The sequence below is a fragment of the Azolla caroliniana genome, unplaced genomic scaffold (assembly GCF_043228905.1).
Source record: "Azolla caroliniana isolate FFs.n. ecotype wild unplaced genomic scaffold, voAzoCaro1.0.p SCAF_65, whole genome shotgun sequence".
NCBI lineage: Eukaryota > Viridiplantae > Streptophyta > Polypodiopsida > Salviniales > Salviniaceae > Azolla > Azolla caroliniana.
Genome location: NW_028230500.1, coordinates 12,501 through 24,424, shown reverse-complemented (window position 1 = coordinate 24,424; position 11,924 = coordinate 12,501).

Below are 11,924 nucleotides of genomic sequence, written 5' to 3'. Positions count from 1 at the left end.
CTGCGACTTGTTGAAGAACCAACCTTTAACTCCCATGCATATGGAGGAGAGAGAAAAAGGGAAAAAACCGAACAGACTTATTAAATTAAAAGATGATGTTATTAGCGGAATCCCATCTCAGTGGTCTCACCCTATGTTCTCCGTTGGGAAGCATTATTTCTTCGGTTTTTCTCGATTTCGGAATATGACGGATATGAATCACTGGTCTGTGCGCTTTTTTGATGATTTTCTCGTATTTTTCAGTTTTTCGGACATGATCCGATAATTCTACAGCCAAATTTTAATTTGCGGAAACTATTTGATGGCTTCCCCATTCAAACATCAATTTCATCATAGGTATAGACGGTACTCTCCTATCTTTAGCAGTCTCGACCATGTCTTCAGTTTCCATTTGCATTTTAGTAGGTTGGTCCAGTATCGAAAGTTTTAAGAAAGAGTATATAATAGCATTTTCAATTGGTGAATCTTTTACGATTGCTGTGTCTCGCATGCTGGATATTTTACTTTTTTATGTTTTTTTCGAAAGCGTGTTAATCTTTATGTTTATTATTATAGGGGTATGGGGTTCTAGATAAAGAAAAATATGAGCGGCACATTAGTTTCTCTTATATACCTTGCTTGGATCTGTCTTCATGCTCTTAGCTATCTTATTGATTTTCTTTCAGACGGGAACTATCGATTTGCATATATTATTAACCACAGAGTCTAGTGAATGGCGCTAAATCTTGCTATGGCTCGCCTTTTTCGCTTCTTTCTCTGTAAAAGTGCCTATGGTACCAGTTCATATTTGGTTACCCGAAGCTCATGTAGAGGTACTTACAGCTGGATTTGTAATCTTGGCAGGAATTTTTTTAAAACTGGGAACCTATGGTTTTTTAAGATTTTCTGTACTCATGTTTCCTGGAGTGATACTTTATTTTACTCTTTTTATTTATACTCTAAGCGTGATTGCTATTATATACACTCTCCTGACTACTATAAGATAAATTGATCTGAAAAAGATTATTGCCTACCCTTTAGTAGCCTATATGAATTTTGTAACTATTGGTATGTCTAGTCGGGCGGCCGTAAGGTCACCTATAGTTAAGTTATGAACACGCAAGGCCAAAAAAAACCTGTATGCCGGACGTGCGACCAATTAACCTTCTAACCATAGGACAGAAAGCGTAGCATGTCGTAGAAGCAGCTTGATTGAATTTAGCAGGAAGTACTTGTGCTGGATGCGGGGCCTTAGAGGCGGCGTTGTTTCATTTTCTACTTTTCTCATCAAAAGGCGGCAAGGAGAGTAGAGTAGGTGAGGGGACTTCGCTAGCTCTACGAACGAAAATGCGCAGCACGGCTCTACAGAGTAAGAATCAGTTTACCCTCTTCCCTTCGGTTGAGTGGCTAAAGCCCCTGAAAAATGCATAGCGTTCTCTGGGCTCAGAGAGGAAAACTCAAAGTTCACAGCCTTAACGCATTCTCTTCCCTCGCCATCTTCCCGGATTGCCCGATAGTATCATGCAAGTCCGCTAACGTCAAGCGAGTTGAGCCTGAATTGGCGAATTGGAGTCGTTTCCGGAACAATACTTCCTACAGCTGACACGTGTCCAGTACGCGTGGGAAGACGCGCGAACATAAGCTGTTACACTCCCCGCCAGCCATCGAGACTAAGTGCTAAGGCCACAATTGGCAAGGGAGTGGATTACTCATTTCATTGGGGACGGGTGGGGTGCACAAACGACAACTCTAGGCGTCGCAGCCTATAGGTGACACCGGCGAGATTCAGCTGAGCGGCGAACCCTTCATTCATTCTTTCACGAATGAATTTATTCTTTTTATTCATGTCGCTAAAAAGATTTTCAGTATTTTGAACGCGTTTAAAATACTATCAGCCTCCATTCGCTGCTTTGCAAGGGGCGCGTAGCTGGAAGTCAGAAGCCCATAGCACCTGCCCAACTCCCACTAAAGGACCGTGCGAACGGCGGAAAGCGCTGAACGATTCGGCGGAAGGGAAGGGGCCTATGTATCTGCATGACCCTCGCAGCAGATCTTACTCCACGCCGGCTTCACCCGGCCGCCATTTGCGCGCGGAGCCAATCTCCACGGATCCCCTAGCGGATGTGTCTGCCACCACACAGAATGGGATTGATACTTGTGCGAACCGGTTGGTTTCCAGCCCTCGTAACAACAATAAAACTACATGCCACAGTCCGGCTTTCCATGTAACATAGGTTCATAGGTTACTGTCCACCCAAGAGTAAGCCAAAAAAAATAATACAGGCGGACACCTGGCCCTCCTCTCCCTCCTGATGGGAAGGCCATTGACGGCACAATCCTATTCGAGTTAGAGGCTTGCTTTCAGGATACGCCGTTATCGTATCCGGTTCCAGACCCTTTATTTAGTAAGTCCGCAGCCTTACGCATCATCGGGAGCACTTTTCTTTTCTCGGGAAAAAGGTTTTCTAGAGAACCTTCGGTTCAGAGGGCCTCCGGCCCCGCCCGGGAAAGCACTACACGCTTTCTCTCTTTAGGCGGACGGGTGCCGATTTCGGAAGGATACATGCCAACCATGAATAGAAAGCGGGCGGCTTTATGTTCAAAGGGGTTCATTTCAGTAACAGATCTCAGGTACTACCATCGATTGGAAGCAGAACAACCCAATAAGTGGAGTTAGAGAGCCGTATGATAGGTAACTACCTCGTACGGTTCAGGGAGGAATCGGCGTACTCGGGGAGAAGATTTCACTCTATCAAACATATAGGGAATTGAAGGTAGCATTTTACCCACGTCAAGTTATGGACTGGTTCTTTTAGCCCTTTTCTCATGCGTTGGTGCTCCATACGACTGATATAAGACCCGACCTGTTAGGTATTACGGAGGTCTAGCAAGCACCATGCTAAATTTCTTCACCATTCCATTACTTTCTACTCCAGCTAATATGAGTTTACCCGGCACTAGCAGCTCCATTGGGGAATTTCCTATTCTAGTGGGAGCTTCTTAAAAAAATAGCTTAGTGGCCACATCGGCGGCACTTGGGATGATTTTAGGCGCAGCCTATCCTCTTTGGCTATATAATCGTGTGGTTTTTGGGAATTCGAAACCCAAATTCCTCCATAAATTCTCCGATTTGAATAGAAGAGAAGTTCTAACATTTTTACCTTCCATTCCTGGAGAGGCGACCGTTAAACCACCAAGTAAATGTATTACTAAACAATGTAATCACAACATTGTAGGTGCTCGCGATGAGACGGAGGCAACTTACCTTAATAAATAGGGAACATAGCCTGTTGCGAAAGGAAAGAGCGAGGCCAGCCACTTTCGGCCCTCACTTTCCGACCGTGTCTCCGAAAGACAGTTGAATGGGTTACTCATGAATGCGAGGTTGGACGAGCCAATGACTCGAACGCGCGCTCGGTTAGGTTATTGAGCAATCAATTCTATCACAGCATTATCTCCACCATAATAAATATGGACTCCAAGCATTTATGGCAGAGCACGGGGAGTTTCCAACTTCGATACGGAGCCGATGCTAAAAGCACAACTGGGTTTTCCGCCGGCCGTTCGGACTGACACTACTAGTTCGGTAACGTAAGCATCAGAGTTTTTGGTAGTACCGGCGAACTAGATAACCGCGGATTCGGGAATCTGGGGCGGGGGACTCGTAGTATCTCTCTAGATCCGGCAAAAAAAAGCCAAACACCTTACCGTGCGCCCGTAGGCTGACTGCTGAGCTTACTTTGGCAAGCCAAGCAAGGTTTCTTCTTTTTTCCGCATGAAAAGCAAGGGCCGCATAGCTCTCACTAAAAAGGAAAACCTAGTAGTTTCAAAAGTCGGGGCCAATCATCCCCTTCTTTGACGGCGTCCTTGAAGAGTTCAGAGGCCTCGCTCGTAGTGACGACATAGACCTTAGCGGTTAATACAAAGAGGGCCAGTCCAGGATTGTACTGTTCTCTACTAAGGCAACGGACATTTCCTTAACAAATCTGTACGCCACTCCACACGCAAGCTAGACTGGGCCTCGCCGTGGCAGAACAACGGGTAAAGACCTAACTGGTAATGCCAGGGTCTAGATCTGAGAGGGCGAGCCGTACGAGTCGAAAGGCTTCCGTACGGTGGTTCGTTGTGAGGGCTAGGGAACAGGGGCCCTCAAATGAAAGGCCCGACCCCTATCGATCTTATTTGTATAAGGTGGCGGAGAAGGAGTCTAAATCAATGGACATTAATGAACTATCATTGATGGACGTTGTACACTTGAATGACACGAGAAAATTGACTCCAGGTCCGGATGGATTAAAGCTCGAGGCTTTGACGACAATGGAACAACAACTACGTGTCTTATGGGATCTAAGCTGTCGAGATCGAGCGAAGGTCGAAAGACCATTTCGATGGGACATAGATATATGACGGATTGCTGCCTATGAAAAACTAGCACCTAATCTCAGGTCAATGACGACCAAGGGCTGGGCTCGAGGGAACCACTATAGACGGCATCTTCGTGAAAATACTGCTGGACCTGCGGCCTTGATTCCGTAGTATCATGCCGCAAAGAAAGCATAGCGGGATCTCTCGCCCGCCCCGCCCCGCCCCGCCCCGCCCCGCCCCGCCCCCCTTGCATTCCCAAATCTAGCTGTAGGCGCTTGCTGCTATGCCCTTTAGCATACCATAATTCTAAGACAGACTTGTACAGGCCGCAGGTGCGAACCCTTCTTTTCTTAGAGCAATCTGCTTCGCCCTGCAGCCTTTGCCGCTTCCACGGGGGCTGGGAAGGTCTCAGCATACTTGTCTAAGACAAGTACGTAGAGATCTCCGTGGTACCGTTTAGTGTATGAGAGAAGGTATCGGTAAACACGCACGATAGTATCGATCACGGAAAGCCAGGCCTTCTTGGACAGACTCTCGAAAGTGACTTACAGCCCGAGGTTCATAGAAGGAAGTGTGCGAGAGATACCCAACCAAAATTTGATTGATATAAAGACTTCCCTAGTCGAAACCTGTAAAGCCGGGAAGGCTGGCTGGCTTCGCGCCTACTCCGAGAGTGAAAGAAACAAAAGTTCATGGAATGGGAGGAATGTGGTAGAACAAAGGGTCATGAAAGGGAACGGAATTCGTGCGTGAAAAAATAATAGAGGTAAAGAATGAGGGTTTTGTGATAAGGATCCAAACAACTTCCTCAAGTATTTCCAAAATCCACCTTTTCAGAGAATCAAGAGTCGCGTCTATTCTTCGTAGCGTATCCCAATCGCCACTACCTTGCTGCTGGAAACAGGCGACAAAATATCATCAGGGTATCTTTCTCTTACACTACGGTACTTACTGGCTTTCGTTCTCGCTGCTAAATCGAACTGTAGATTGATTAGCGAAGCGTCCGCAACCGCTGGCGAGCGAGGACCGGCCCCTAGAGGGAGCAAAGCCTATCGGCCACCGACCATCGCATACGAGATTGGGCGGCAGAGGCCCGGTGATCTTGTAGAAGCAATCGATGCCAGACGTTCCGTTTGTACGAATTGTGAACACACTACGACCGAACGTAGTAAAGCCACTGTCAAGGAATTGAGTACCAGATCCAATACAGGCCTAGCAAGTGCCAGATCCATGAAGAAAACTACAATGGAGATCAGATCGTGGCCGAACAGCGCGCGCCGCCTTACGGAACGTATGCGCCGCTTGTGACGGAGCCGAGAGCCGCAGGCGTACCACATACCGGCACTCGACCGCAATAATAATAAAGGGATCGCACACGAACGATTTCGTCAAACAAATGGTGATTACGGCAAGAAGGAAACAAATACCACTCTGTCACTTATGCCGTATGAGAACCCCCATACGAAAAGCTGGGAACCATCCAACAATTGCGTGCGGTTTAAATATCTGAAGCCGTAACAATGAAAGTTCAGGTTAGTGAGCCGAGTGAGAGGAGACTATCCAGCTCGGTTCGGAGAGCACTTTACTACGCATTTAGGGTGAAAAATCTTTTTTTTGTTCTGCTTAACTAATGTTACGGCCTGAATGCTGAACCTTCGACCCTACCCATTCGGATGGGTGTTTACCCTGAAGTGTTCCTGGAGTGTATGCATACTTCCGTAAGTAACTTGGTGTAACATGGAAAATTCTCTTAAATTCAATCAAGTCATTTTTGATCCTAGAAGAGATTCATATGGCCTCTAAACTCCCTTTAGTTATAGTTCCTTTTAATTGAATTTGAGGTAAAACAAAACAGAAGTTTACCTTTTATGGATGTCTGGTTCACAGCGAGCGTTTCAGCTCTATCCATAGACCCAATTTCTCTACACACTTTATTATTATTATTGTTATTTATTTTTCTTTTATACACGCAGGTGGTGGTATTGTTTTAACCCAGCAGCAGAAGATTGTGTTAATATTAAAGATCGTCATCAACATCATCATCATCATCATTAGCAGAGAAATATATTCTTGAAGAAGAACTACTAGAATGAAAACGGGAAACATCAGTTTGTACAGTTTTTTTTTGTTGATCAGCATGATTATTATCAGTTTGTGTTTCGGCATCAATACCAAGACCGGTTTGTGTTTCGGCATCAATACCAAGACCGGTTTGTATTTCGGCATCGGTTCTATCACTGATACTGATATTTTCAACAGACCCTGATATCAATCCACTGAACAGATCTTCATTAATACTAGTACTCCTGTGCACGCACCATATTAACATTAGTATCAAAGGTAAACAACCTTGCTTGCGAGACCAAGATCTGGAAATCTCTGGACAGTAAAACCAATTGGATGTTCGAAAAATTCACATCAATTACATTTGTATTAGATGATGAATTAGCATTTATGTCACTAGCACTAGTATAGTAATATAACGGTAAATAAGAATTATTATTATTATTATTATTATTTTCAACATTAGTATTAAGTAGTGAATCTACGATAGTGTTAATTTATTCATTTGAAGGCCGACCATCCAGTCGATCGCCACGTAAAAAACGCTCATGTACCAATCTTATGCAACAAGTTAAATACAAGAATCCTTTTCAAATAAGTGGTATATGTTGGGGATATTCAAGAGCCATGTAAAAGCCATCATGGTTATGACGCATATACTCTATAGCAAGGTGGATACTTTCCATTATTCTACCTGTTGAATTTACAGGATCTATAACCTCCAAAGCAGCAAAGCAGCAAGCATTTGGTAAATCAAGTCTTCCAGGTCTATACCAAAACCAATTCATCATATTTCAAAATGGATTAAAATCACTTATAGAAGGTAATGGACCATCATCATCACCACCACCACCTCGTTTGCCAAATGTATATGCTATTATAACAGCTACTACAGGTATTAGTAGCGTAATCCAAAAATACTTATCTTTATGTATCGGTACACTACTACTAGTTGTTGAATCGTTTGATTCTACTGCATGCAGTACTACCCGGATCAGCCTTTCGTTGTTCTTCTTCTAATGCGGAAGATACCGTACTGCTCGTTTCTGCTGCATCATCACCCGATGATTTAGTAGTAGCTACGACACGCTGTTTTCCTCTTCTTCTTTTACAGCTGCTTTTGACTGTATATCAGAAGCAGTTGTCGTTTCTTCGCTGCATACCTTGTTAGCAGCTTTTTCTTGTTCTTCTTTTTCTATAATAGCACTACTATTTTCATGTGTTACGTTGGGTTGTTGTATGCTGACAGCATCCTGCTGAGATGGGGTGATATAATCAACAATATATCTATAGCAGGAAGATATTAAATCATTTATTGATTGATATTCAAAGCTGCTGCTATTAAATACCATGTTATAACACCTAATACAAAAACTTGTGCATATATTCGCATGTAATTAGTAAGACTTTTCAAAGAAAAATACTTATATATAAAAGCTTTCAAATTATCATATAGTGAAACAATAATAATACTTGTGAAACTACTTATTCCGAGTATGTAGTAAAATTTATTGAATCCGCCAGTTATAGCACTTCTACCATCCGATCTGAAGAAATTGACTATTATATAACCTAATAAATGCATGATAACAGCTGTAGCCCCAGTCGATACCAAATGATATCTCAAATCAACAATTAAAGAATTTTTGTGGTTCTACATTACCTGTTAATAAATGCAGTAATTTATTATAATACATTTTATTTGTGTATAATCTGTAAATAACATCATTACACATTAGAAATAACTTTATTATTTTAGAATCATTCTTTTTGCTGCTTCCCGCCTGTCCTTTGTTTGTTTGTTTGTTTGCGGCGTATAGACTCAGACTGACCCATTTGTTGTGGTGGGCGCTGTTGGCTGCAGCATTGAATGATGGTCTACGGGGGATTGCTCATTGGGGTTGTCTTCATGTGATTGTGGACTTACCGAATCGGTTTGTGGCCGATCCCTTCCCTTCCCTTCCCTTCCCTTCCCTTCCCTTCCCTTCCCTTCCCTTCCCTTGTTGCATAAAATTGCTTATTATTAGGATTGTCTCCGCCGGTTCATCCGGATGAACCGCTAAACAGCTGACTAATTTCTGCTGGCTGACCCATTGCTACAGATTGCTTACTGGGTTCAGCAGACTTGTCTTCTTCGTGCGGTGGTTGCTGGCTAACCGCCCGCCCGCCCGCGAATTTTTTATTATTTAAGAATCGGGAAAACGTAAGTAACTGGAGCGTTCAATCACAAGAACAAATCTTCATGCCGAAAAGCGGAGCGAAACTGATGGATGATCACCATCACTTCGTCTAGGACCACCAACTAGTAGTGCCCAAGAAGAAGCGGTGAAATGGACGGACTTGAACGACGCTATGAGCCCCTAACAAACTGTTATAAATATCAAGAACAGACCTCGTGTTGGCAAAGAAAGCCAACGCAAGTCCCTCTAATGGATGCTAGGGCATTCTCGCCCCTCGAATCAAAGCCAACAGAATGTAAATTGATTGACCGTTACTACTTCATATTACCATTCATAAGCCATAGCTTACTTTGACCCTCCCTATCTTCTATAGAATTCCCGGGGCTTTCCTAGCCACTGTGTTGTTTGTTGGTATCTTTCCCTTGAAGGTTGGTCATCTCAGCCTCACTTTCGAGAATCGTTACTAATGCGCTTTCTTTATTGTAAACTACTCTTATTGGTTTGTTCCGGGCTTAGTCAATTTTGCTTTCTTAGCTTTGTCTTATTACATGAGTAATGGGGTTTGCCACTTATGGTGGGATTCGGGTCTTGTTCTAGATCTATCTTAAGTGTATACTTTCGGAATCCCGATGTTATTTCGTGCCGCTTTTTTGGCCTTCCTGAAGCCTATCCGATTTTCTTTATCGTGAGCACGGGGAGCGAGCCAACTCCCTTCCCTCGGGCGACATTCGTTCGAGACATCAATCATTTCGGCGAACTAAACCTAGTTGTTAAAGCGAGACTGGCAAGTGGTTGGGGGCATGAATTCTTTGTTCCGCATAAAGAAATTCCAAGGACGGATCAAATGCCAGGAAACAAATCCTGAGTTTGCTTGCTTGCTTGCTTGCTTGCTTGCGGGGAAATCACAAAGAAGTTCCGGGACGCGGGCGGCAAAAACCCAGAGACCTTGCAAGCAACACTGCTCGCCCGTAGCAATGCTCGCCTTAGCCATTATCGCCCGCCGAATTACACTTTTCAAAGCTCGCTCTAGCCATTTCTCTGCTGCTTTCCGGCATTGCCGAAAATGATTGAAATGAAAGGGAAGGGAATTGGCCGAGCAAATGAGACTAGCAGAAAGGCGAGACCGAGTGCTTTTCTTTTACAAAACAACAAAAAGCTATAAATACAAGAAAAGAAATAAATCTCACGAACACACAGGAATGGAACGCTTTCTTTTTTTGTTTGAGCGGTTCGACTCAGATAGATACATTCTGATAGAAGTAGACGGAAACCCAATCGACAAAGGGAAGTGGTTTATCGACAGGAAGACTGTCGATAAACTGGAAGAAGACAGATGGTTTTTCTAGCTGAAAACTATCTATCACGCCGCACGTTGGGGTCAAGTTTTTTATGGAAGATCACTATCTGTATATTACGGTAGTAATACACGAATACTGAACAAAACCGATTAATCAGTCAGATGAGACATTTCGTTTCAAAAAAAATTATGGAAGAACCAAAAATTTGCGTTTCTTGGATATTGATTCGCTTCGGTTTGATACGGCTCACGCTCTATCCGTTCTTGGAAGAGCCCATTCCTTCATTAGCTAAACTTTCGCCCTATTCAGACTCGTTTCCTATTCGTACATGATTGATAGAGGCCTTGAGCACATATGTTATTACACTTTCAATATCATGTCCCTATTTTGCTTTTTCTTGTACGACTCATTAAATTCGGTGCTCTTTGATCCTTAGTTGCTATGAAAGGTAAAGGAAAGAATATGAAAAATTGTTTTACTCAAGTGGTTTTTGCCTTTTATCATCTTTCCCCGCTACTTCTGTTTGGGTAGTTTCCAATGTTCGGCACCTCTCTCACCGTCCAAGTACCACATCCACTAATTTGCCTACGACCAAGTCACAATCTAAGACTTCTGACTACATAATGTCAACTGTTCGTACCTTGTCCATTTCGCTAACGCGCCCTTAAGTTTTGGTAATGGTTATCTGTTTGCCAGAACCAAAAGCTATTTCTTTGAGAACCTGTCTAAACAATTGTCGTATTTTGAGGGTTCGTTCGCTTTCCATAGCAGCTCTGTTCACATTTTCAGATATCTGGTGTTAAATTGTCGGTCGTTTACCTTTCTATGTTCTAATCGAGTTAACCATCTTCGTAGCCTTGATTATGCCAACTTATAGGAAGCAATTATCTAGATAGGTAGGCGCTTCCCTATGAAAACAACCTAGCGAGAATGGTTTTTTATCTAATATAGGCGGCCCCAGGCCGCCCCCTTCCCGTGTATCGATAAATAATAGAAGGCTCTATTAGGCATTACAGCGCAGGGCCGCAGGCTCAAAGTCAGCCTTATCCAATAATACGGCGGATAACAACGTGCATGAACCGCGAACTAACACTTATGAGGGGGACAATCCGGAGGTATCTGGAGACAATTCAATGTTGTTAAACAACCAAAAAATGCTACTTCCCCCACCACGCTAGCCTCGGCTCAGATGACTTTAGTGGGTTTTTCAAACACGATCAAATCGGGATCTTAGAACAAAAAGTTTGGTAACGACTACACTATAGATGATTAGGTGCCGCCGCCCATAAACGAGAATATTGGCGGAAGAAGCGGTAAGGCTGCAAGTAATGACTATTTGTATGCAAATAAGTCCTCACAGAATGATGACTCAGACTTTTACTAGAATTTCCGTTCCGAACCTATGGGAATCACAACCCCAGCGACCGAGCCCGAAACGGGACAAAATCATGCTACAGTTGATGCCAGCAAATCAGATGTTATCGCTCGTCCCGATACCAGTCCTATTGGCAAAGATTTCTGCGAAGGTTAAGTCCGAAAGAAAGGCCACTGCCTCCGCCGAGCGGTAGAAAACTAGAATTTTCGATGAGAATTCCATCTACAAGGGCTCAATGGACCTTTTTAAGCTGCTATTGACTGAGAAAAGCAAAGATAGTATGAGGGACAAATTGATCGTTCAGTACAAGAAGAATAATAAGGAAATAATATGTGCCTTGTCGGCTCTTGACACCTATACCGTTGAAATATTAATCATCTATGTCTTAGGGCAATTCTCTAACAAACGGGGTATCCGCCTCATAGCCCGATAAGGCGAAAGCTCAACGTTTCGTCCCGCAGTCAATCGATAAGATCAAACTGATAGTTCCCGGAAGCAGTTGCGCATTCTGCGCTTCTTTACCTGTTTGTTCCATCCCTAGATTGACGATAGGCTCTGCATGTGCTATCACTAGTCTTAAAAGCAAGCGATGCACTTTGCATTGATTCCCGCCTTTCGTAATGATTCCGAGACAGAATTCAGCAGTGCTTCATGCTGGTTAAG